At 47.0% G+C, this 9850-nt stretch overlaps 1 long non-coding RNA gene across 1 annotated transcript; it reads right to left on the reverse strand.

The window, feature by feature from the left end:
• Nucleotides 1–7788: 7788 nt before the first annotated feature.
• On the reverse strand, nucleotides 7789–8936 carry LOC309338153. Its single transcript, XR_014154766.1, has 2 exons — nucleotides 8043–8936; nucleotides 7789–8006 (listed from the first exon to the last, which is right to left on the reverse strand). It is a non-coding gene; the product is annotated as an uncharacterized lncRNA (long non-coding RNA).
• Nucleotides 8937–9850: the final 914 nt, after the last annotated feature.

Below are 9850 nucleotides of genomic sequence, written 5' to 3' on the forward strand. Positions count from 1 at the left end.
ATTGGAGCCTCAGCTTCACGACCTGTCCTTCCAGTGAGCACTCAGGGCTGATATCCTTAGGAATGGAGAGGTTTGATCTTGCTGTCCATGGGACTCTCAAGAGTCTCCTCCAACACCATAATTCAAAAGCATCAATTCTTTGGCGATCAGCCTTCTTTATGGTCCAGCTTTCACTTCCATACGTCACTACTGAGAAAACCATAGCTTTAACTATACAGACCTTTGTTGGCAAGGTGATGTCTCTGCAGTCAAAGCTACTAGAAGTCAATGAAGCAGTCTACAGTGATTCTGCAGGGGAATTTGCACCCTTGGGGATTTCTGATTTGTTTGACTCTGTACACCACTTTCAGTTGCACAGTGCTATGCTTACCTAGTATGCCCTTCCCCAAGCAGAAATGGGGAACCTGTGGCCCTCCCTATTGGGCCCCAGCTGCTGTCAGTCCCAGCCAGCATCGCCAATGGTCCAGGATGATGGGTGTTATTGTCCAGCAACATCTGAAATACCTCAGGTTCCTCATCCCTGATTCTGATGAAGATGGTGAAGAGTTCTCCAGCTCTGCTGCACTCACGGCCTGTTTGCCAGTTTATGGCATGCTTGGGTGCTGATGTTGGCAAGCAGCTGTGTGCAAAAGCCAAAGGCAAACCTTCTAAGCGGAGGTTTCACATGAGGGAGCAAGACACAGTGGTTTTTTTGAAAACTAGCTAGCAAGCAACACTTCCAAAATAGCCAACCAAACATTGTTTACTAGGACATTGATAAACCAGACCAGGAGGCAGAGAAATTATGGGAGGTGTTCAGTTACGTTTTACCGAGAGCAGACCTGTTGAAATCAGTGTTCTGAACTTAGGTCATGTTCCTTAATTTCAGTGGGTACACTCTGAGTAAAATCTAGCTGCATACCACATGGTGTCCCCACATGGCTTAACTGCATTAGGTTCCAGCATGTATTTAATCACTTGATTAGTAGAGTCAAGTCTTAGGCTACACCTTCTTACTTGGAAGTACTGTAGTATTCAGTTATGTTGTACTCAGAGTTGTTGTTTAGTCATTTAGTCGTGTCTGACTCTTCGTGACCCCATGGACCACAGCACGCCAGGCACTCCTGTCTTCCACTGCCTCCCGCAGTTTGGCCAAACTCATGCTGGTAGCTTCGAGAACACTGTCCAACCATCTCGTCCTCTGTCGTCCCCTTCTCCTTGTGCCCTCCATCTTTCCCAATATCAGGATCTTTTCCAGGGGGTCTTCTCTTCTCATGAGGTGGCCAAAGTATTGGAGCCTCAGCTTCAGGATCTGTCCTTCCAGTGAGCACTCAGGGCTGATTTCCTTAGGAATGGAGAGGTTTGATCTTCTTGCAGTCCATGGGACTCTCAAGAGTCTCCTCCAGCACCATAATTCAAAAGCATCAATTCTTCTGCGATCAGCCTTCTTTATGGTCCAGCTCTCACTTCCATACATCACTACTGGGAAAACCATAGCTTTAACTGTACAGACCTTTGTTGGCAAGGTGATGTCTCTGCTTTTTAAGTACTCAGAGTAGAAGATTGTACTCAGAGTACTCAGAGTAGACCCACGGAAATGAATGAATCATAGAATTGTAGAGTTGGAAGGGACCCCGTGGGCCAGCCTGCAAAGAAGGAATCCTGCCAAAGCTATCCCTGGGTGGGCTTGAACCAGCAACCTTCTGGTTAACAGCCAGACTCACTGACCAATTGTGCCATGGAAACATGGCTAACTTGGGTCCATTAATTTTAATGGATCTACTCTGAAGCTGAATGCTACTGTTATGTATTCTGTGGTCTGTGTTTGCCTGAGCTTGAGTCTGGACCAGGGGTCAGCAAACTTTTTCAGCAGGGGGCTGGTCCACTGTACCTCAGACCTTATGGGGGTGCCGGACTATATTTTGGAAAAAAGAATGAACAAATTCCTATGCTCCATAATGCATTTTAAATAAAAGCATTCATTCTACTCATGTAAAAACACGCTGATTCCTGGCCCATCCGTGGGCTGGATTTAGAAGGCGATTGGGCCAGATCTGGCCCCTGGGCCTTAGTTTGCCTACCCATGGTCTGGATTAAGGATTCTGGGCTCCTGTGTTCTGATTCGATACATGTTGTCCAATCACAGAACATTTCAGGATTTTGGCCTCTGCCATTGGCCGTTGAATTCCGAGTCAAGATTTGCAGTTTGGAAGTGTAGACAGCCAATCAAGTTGGGAGTGGGAGTGGCCCGGGTTTTCAGAAATGTATATATGTAGTCGCTTTGCCTCTGTTTCCCAGTTATGTAGTTCAGTAAAGGTTCTTGCTGTTATCACTGTGTCTTGCCTCGTGGGAACCCACCTATACTTCAGCTACCTAAATGAGGCTCACTTCTGAGTAGGCATGCATTGGATTGCACTGTTAAATACAAAAAATGCACCAGAGGAGTGAGACTGGTTGCATTTAAAATGCAGACGTGTATTTAGGAGAAATGCGCCAAGCAAGCCACATCCACTTCACTTTAATTAATGCCTTGTTGAAATGTATACTCACAAATTGAGCCAGTTCGGTCCCTCTGAGCGTATGACTGTGAATATCTTCCGATCTTTACACAGTTTACTAAGGAACATGATGGATGGGAAGGGAAATAACCCATTTCATCTTATTACAATGCAGATCTCTTATTTCCAAGGCCAGATTCACTACAACAATTAAGAACATGCTTGAGCATTAATGGATGTGTCTTTTGCATTTTTGGTGTTTGGGGTATAATTGTTTTTGAAGTGCAGCACAATTTAAACCTGACCCGGTTTACTCTAATTATATTTATGTTTTGCTCCATTTAGAGTATAAATTAGAAGTGAATTATCTTCTTTCCTAGTTGACAATTAAATGCTTTGGGAAACTTGAATTCTTCTTTAAAATAAAAATCAGGATTGTTCTGTTGAGAGCTGAAATGTGAATAGTTTAATTAGCGTATTAGGACAGTCACAGCATCCAGTTTAATCAGTTTTGAGAACCACCCTATTCTGGCTTCAAGGTTGCCATCCTGATGCCAGAATGGGAGCAAGCTTGTTTTCTCCTGCTCTGGAGAAAGGACTTGAACCAGTGGCTTCAAGTTACAAGAAAGGAGATTCCGACTAAACACCAGGAACATTTTTCTGATAGTAAGGGCAGTGGAATGGTCTCCCTTGGGAGGCCGTAGACTCTTCTTCCTTGGGGGGTTTTAAGCAGAGGCTGGATGGCCATCTGTCATGGATGTTTGAGCTGAGATTCCTGTATTGCAGGGGGTCAGACTAGATGACCCTCGAGGTCCCTTCCAACTCTAAAATTCTATGCAGTGGCGGAGCTTCATGCTCTGGCACCAGGGGCGGAGAGCAGGCGGGGGTGGGGCTGGCATGCGGCCCGGGGGCGGGGTGTGCTGCCCAAAGGGGCGTGGCATGCATTCTGGGGGCGTGACGCACCACCTGTGGGGGCGGGATGCCCAATGCAGGGGGGGGCAGCTGCGATGGAACCCCACCAGGATTGCACTGCCAGGGGTGGGGTACTCCCCCCACCCCCTCTTCCTCCTCCAGTAGAAGAAGAAGAAGAAGAAGAGTTTGGATTTGATATCCCGCCTTTCACTCCCTTTAAGGAGTCTCAAAGCGGCTAACATTCTCCTTTCCCTTCCTCCCCCACAACAAACACTCTGGGAGGTGAGTGAGGCTGAGAGACTTCAGAGAAGTGTGACTGGCCCAAGGTCACCCAGCAGCTGCATGTGGAGGAGCGGAGACGCGAACCCGGTTCACCAGATTACGAGACTACTGCTCTTAACCACTACACCACACTGGCTCTCAGAATCAGTGATTCTATGTTTCTGTGTTTCTGGGAAGCAGGACACGAACACAGTAACACTCTCTCACTTGTTATACCCAGCAGCTAGTGTTCACTAACAGTAATCCAAGTGACCTGATTACTGAGCATTTATCTGGATTTGCTTGTACAGTGGTACCTCGGGTTAAGAACTTAATTCATTCTAGAGGTCCGTTCTTAACCTGAAACTGTTCTTAACCTGAGGTACCACTTTAGCTAATGGGGCCTCCCGCTGCTGCCGCACCACTGCCGTGTGATTTTTGTTCTCATCCTGAAGCAAAGTTCTTAACCCGAGGTACTATTTCTGGGTTAGCAGAGTCTGTAACCTGAAACGCGTATCTAACCTGAAGCGTCTGTAACCCAAGGTACCACTGCATAAAGTTTAGACAGAAGGTTGGACCATGGGCGTCTTCGGTTTCATGTGGATTGTGAACACCTTGAGTCTCTTTTAATCAATGTTGCTCTTCTGCATTTAAATGGGAGAAAGTTGTAGTTGGAGGCGGATGCCACATGGATGAGGGGAAATTAAAGGAGGCTTTAGGGGTTCACAAGCTGCTAATTTGACCCAAGAAACCCTCCACCCCACCCCACACATACAAACAAGCCCCACTGCATCCAACCAAATGCAACCAACCAACCTTTGGATCCTCCGATCTCTCACAATGCCAATAAAATTAAGTAAATATATAAACAAAGGACCTACCCATGTGATGCTGAAACAAAAGCCCGGCACAATCCCTATGCAATAGATTAATAGAATGAAAGATCACAATCCCCAAACTCCCTCCCTCCCTCTCTCTTTCCCTGCAACAGCACAATGTCTATGACAAATAAGTCTCATACTGAATGTAAACGAACTGTGAAAAAGACGTTTTGAAAGTGGGGGTGCTATATATGCTTTTCCTTGTTTGTTTGGTAACACAAGAAAATCTTTAATAAAAGCTAATTAAGAAAGCAAAGCAAAGCAAAACAAAACAAAACATGGCACATCAAACCAAGGTATGGATGGCTGTAAGCCTAGCCTTTAGTGAGTATTTGTGTGGCTTCGTTTGGATCTGGGAGACCTGAGTTCTAGTCCTCCCAGAGCCAGTGTGGTGTAGTGGTTAAGAGCGGTGGACTCGTAATCTGGGGAACCGGGTTCGCGTCTCCACTCCTCCACATGCAGCTGCTGGGTGACCTTGGGCCAGTCACACTTCTTTGAAGTCTCTCAGCCCCACTCACCTCACAGAGTGTTTGTTGTGGGGGAGGAAGGGAAAGGAGAATGTTAGCCGCTTTGAGACTCCTGAAGGGGAGTGAAAGGCGGGATATAAAATCCAAACTCTTCTTCTTCTTCTTCCTCCCACAGCCAGGAAGCGCAATTGGGTGACCCTCAGTCACGCTCTCTCAACCTAACCTTCCTCATAGACTTGTAAAATATAAATGTAATGAATGAAATTAATATTCTGAGTGGGGAATTCCCACACCCCTCACTCCAGAATTTTGTTAGACTGAAAGCACAAGTGAGATGGAGTTCTGTATATTCCGCAGCTGCAAAACACTCAAAATGGATCATTATTCTGCTGTTGCGGCAGGTTATCAGAAACAGGAGACAGATCTTATTGGCAGTTTCTTAACGGTGGCATTAAAACTTTTAAAGTTCCCCGTTGAGAAATCGATGGAGGCATAATTAACTCTGATTTACGTTCCGAAGGTATTTGTATTCCTGCATTAAGGGCATGTTCCATTATGTTATCTACAGAAGTGTCGATTCATTCTCCGGCGAGCCCATGCAAAGTGTCTCACTAATTTCCTCCTTTTCTATAGTCATAAACTGGGAGCGTTTCAGCGCTATGCATCATCTTGGATTGGAAAGAAATGGCTTGCTAATTTCTTCCGTGAGCGGGGCTGCAAGCTTCCAGGCTGATTTAACCAGAAAATAATAATCAAAACTGAAAGTGTAATAACATTGTAATGAGATTATAGGTGTGTTTCGCAAATAAAGGCTCGGGGCTTGGCAATGAGGAGGGGAGGAAATATGTAAGAACCAAAGACCGCATTTGGTTTTTTATGACAGAATGAAATCTATATTTTCATTAAGGTAGCTATGATAAGTGAAATTGATACCCCCTCTCACACACTCCCCTACTGGAGAAAAATCAGGGCAGTGTTACCATATTTCATTTTCTTTGGATGGGAGAGTACTGGAGACTTATTTACAGAGCACTTAGGATCCACTAGTAGTGCGTTCTGCAACAAAATGTTGCAGTGTGGCGTGCTCCTTGTTCACGATTTCATCCATTCCCCCTACAGTCTGAATTCCATGTTTACTGAGCATGTTCATTGAGCTGTTTTGAGGCTTCCCCCTCCCTTGAGCAGAGCGGGATGGGTTTGTACTTAAAAAAGAAAAAAGAAAATATCTTTTGTTGGAAGATTTTTGTTGACATTTGAGAATTCTCAGAAGCTTCTGGTGGAGAGAAATGCCACTTAGAGGAAATAAAGGAGATGGAGACAAAAATCGCTTGTTGTAATGAGCAGGGTGATTATCTGAGCCTTAAATTCCAAGGCAAGTTAAATTAAGGAAATACATTTCACTGTTGTTTAGCAAACTGATGGAAAAGTAAGAGATTTCGAGTCAAGGCAGACATCCTAGAGTTGCAGCCGCCTCTGTCTGTCTCCCGTGGAAAGACCTGCCCAGTTCAGCATTCTGTTTCTACAGTGGCCAACCAGATCCCCTGCACGTGATCCCCAGCCTCTCCTGGACATCCCATGAAGCTGAACGTGGGAAGATTCAGGACTTCGTCGTGCTGCACATCATTAAACTAGAGAACTACTAAACCACAGGAGGAAGCGACGGCCACCAATTTGAATGGCTTTAAAAGATTGGACAAATTCATGGAGGAGAATGCTGCCAATGGCATTGATAGCTACCGTATTTTTCGCTCCATAAGACACACTTTTTTCCTCTTAAAATCTAAGGGGAAATGTCTGTGCGTCTTATGGAGCGAATGTGTGGTCCCTGGGGCTGGGGGAGGGAACCCAGGCTTCCCCCGCCAGCCCCGACAAGCTCTGGGAGCCTTCCCGCTGCTCCCCGACCTGCTCTTTGGGGCTGGCGATGGGCTTTCCCCCGCCAGCCCCAAAGAGCAGGTCGAAAAGAACCCGAAGCCTCTGGAGCACAGCGGGAACTCCTGCCACGCTCTGGAGGCTTCCAAGGTAGCCGCTTCCAAGGTAGCTCCCACTGTGCTCCGGAGGCTTCGGCTTCCTTTCGCTGAAGCCTGGAGAGCAGGACTCTCCTTGCTTCAGTGAAAGGAACCCGAAGCTTCCGGAGTGCAGCGGGAACTCCCACTGCGCTCCGGAGGCTTCGGGTTGCCTTCACTGAAAGCGACTGAATGTACCTTGAACACACTGAACGCACTTTGTTTTAGAGGGGGAGACCAAGGGAAAATAAATCTCCCCCTCTGTGCAGCGCCCCTTCAGCGAAGCGGCAGGAGAAATGGAAGGGGTTCCGTTTCTCCTTTCACTTCGCTGAAGGGGCGCTGTGCAGAGGGGGGGGGGAGAATTTTTTTTCTTGTTCTCCCCCTCTAAACCAAGATGCGTCCTATGGTCGGGTGTGTCTTATAGAGCGAAAAATATGGCATGTCTTGCTCCCATGTTCGAAGGCAGCAATGCTTTTGAATACCACTGGCTGGGAATCGCAGGTGGGCAGAATGCTGACACGCTAATGGTCTCCTTGATGGCTTCCCAGGCGCACCTGGTTGGCCACCGTGGGAGCAGGATGCTGGACTAGTTGGGCCACTGGCCTGATCCTGCAGGTTCTTGTGTTCTTATGGTATTCACATGGCCTCTGAGATTGGAGGTAATGTAATCCTCATGACTAGTGTGGCGTTCGTACGGAGCCTCCGGTCGTCTCATGGACTGTTGACCACCACTAATCCGCCGCCACCAACCAGGTCCTCCCCGGTAAATCACTTAGTCTCAGTCAGGTTCTCAAGTTAACAATGAAGAGTGTAGTTTATTGCAATCACAAATAAACTTTAAATGCATTTGAAACGCTGTTACCTTTTACCCTTTTAGTCTTATTTTATCCTTTCTCTAACTCTTCTACCTCCCCTCACACAAGAACCAACTGCACTAACTGTCTCTCTATTTCCATCTGTCTTCCAGCTGCTTTCCCAACTGCTTCTTCCCAACCAGCTAGCTAACTAGCTAACTAACTAACTAACTAACTAACTCAGCACTAAACCTCGGGCTAAGCCCTTTTTATAAATAGGTAGGCTCCGCCTCTGGCTTTTCTATTGGTCTACCTATTAACTCCTTCTCTCCCTCTGTACAGATATTTCCAAAAGAACGGGCAAACGCCACAACTAGTAGCTACTGATAGACTTAACCTCCATGTGTTTGTCTCATCCTCCTTTAAGGCCATCACTACATATTGTGGCAAATCCCTTAGTTTAGGGATCCCGTGAGATGAAGTACTTCCGTGAGATAAAGTACTTCTTTTTGTCCGCAATGAATCCATCTTCAGATGTTGATGGACCATAAATCCCACAATTTTCCTGACCACAGGCTGGGACCACGCTGGCTGGGAACATAGGAACAGCACAGGAACCTGCCATATACTGGATCAGACCATTGGTCCATCCAGTTTGGCACACCCTGTAGTGACTAGAAGCAACTATCCTGCATTTCAGGCAGGGGACATTCCCAACCCTATTTGGAAAGGCAGGGGATTGAACCAAAGACCAGTTCGGCAGTTCCTTCTGCCATATAAAAGCACAGGCTTACCTGGAACCTAAATACATAATCCAGACCAGCCTCCCCATAGTGCTATAACAGCAGCCTTTAAGCCACTGTGGGGAAAAGAGGATGGGACGCGGGTGGCGCTGTGGATTAAACCACAGAGCCTAGGGCTTGCCGATCAGAAGGTCGGCGGTTCGAATCCCCGCGTCGGGGTGAGCTCCCGTTGCTCGGTCCCTGCTCCTGCCAACCTAGCAGTTTGAAAGCACGTCAAAGTGCAAGTAGATAAATAGGTACCACTCCGGCGGGAAGGTAAACGGTGTTTCCATGCGCTGCTCTGGTTCGCCAGAAACGGCTTAGTCATGCTGGCCACATGACCCGGAAGCTGTATGCCGGCTCCCCTGGCCAGTACAGCGAGATGAGCGCCGCAACCCCAGAGTCGGCCACGACTGGACCTAATGGTCAGGGGGAAAAGAGGTGGGTTGTCAGGCTTCGGGGAATCGGGTCTCCCGCCCCCCCCTTGCTTACAAATCGTTTAGCCTTTCCAAATGCTCCACTGTATATTTCCTTTTAGTCTGTGGGGAACGAAAATGATTACATGTTTAATCAGCGCATGGCACCCCACAACGTGATTAGATTTCCCTTTGCTAATTTTTCAGTGGAGGCTTAATAGCCGCTTGTGATAACGAGAGCTCCTATTAACAGCGTTTGGTGGGTTCCTATATAATAAGCCACAGTACTGAAATTAAAACCCAGCTACACTTACAATTATTGCGGGAGATGCATTTTTTTCTTTTTAAAGATAAATCAATCAAGCAATCCAAGGACATTTTCACAATGATGCTAAGAATATTTTTAAAAATCTGGAATGTGTCACTCATATATCCATATATAATGTATGAAAACTACGCTGGGGACAAAGCTGGGTTCCAGTAAGTGTGACATGCTTATAATCTGGCAGACCTGGTTTCAGGCAGTTGGACTTCGGCAGTTGGACTTCAGCAATTCTAGCCCAGCCAAGACAGAACTCAATGAGGTCATAAGAGCACAAGAAGGCCTCAGACCAATGGTCCACCTAGTCCAGCATCCTGTTCTCACAGTGGCCAACCAGTTGCCTTCTTCCTCGGGAAGAGGAATTGGCTGTTAAAGGCCTAAACGGCCTCGGCTTAGTATACGTACCTGAAGGAGCGTCTCCACCCCCATCGTTCAGCCCAGACACTGAGGTCCAGCGCCGAGGGGCTTCTGGCGGTTCCCTCACTGCGAGAAGCCAAGTTACAGGGAACCAGGCAGAGGGCCTTCTCGGTAGTGG

This window comes from Podarcis erhardii (genome assembly GCF_964252035.2).
Source record: "Podarcis erhardii genome assembly, chromosome: 3".
NCBI lineage: Eukaryota > Metazoa > Chordata > Lepidosauria > Squamata > Lacertidae > Podarcis > Podarcis erhardii.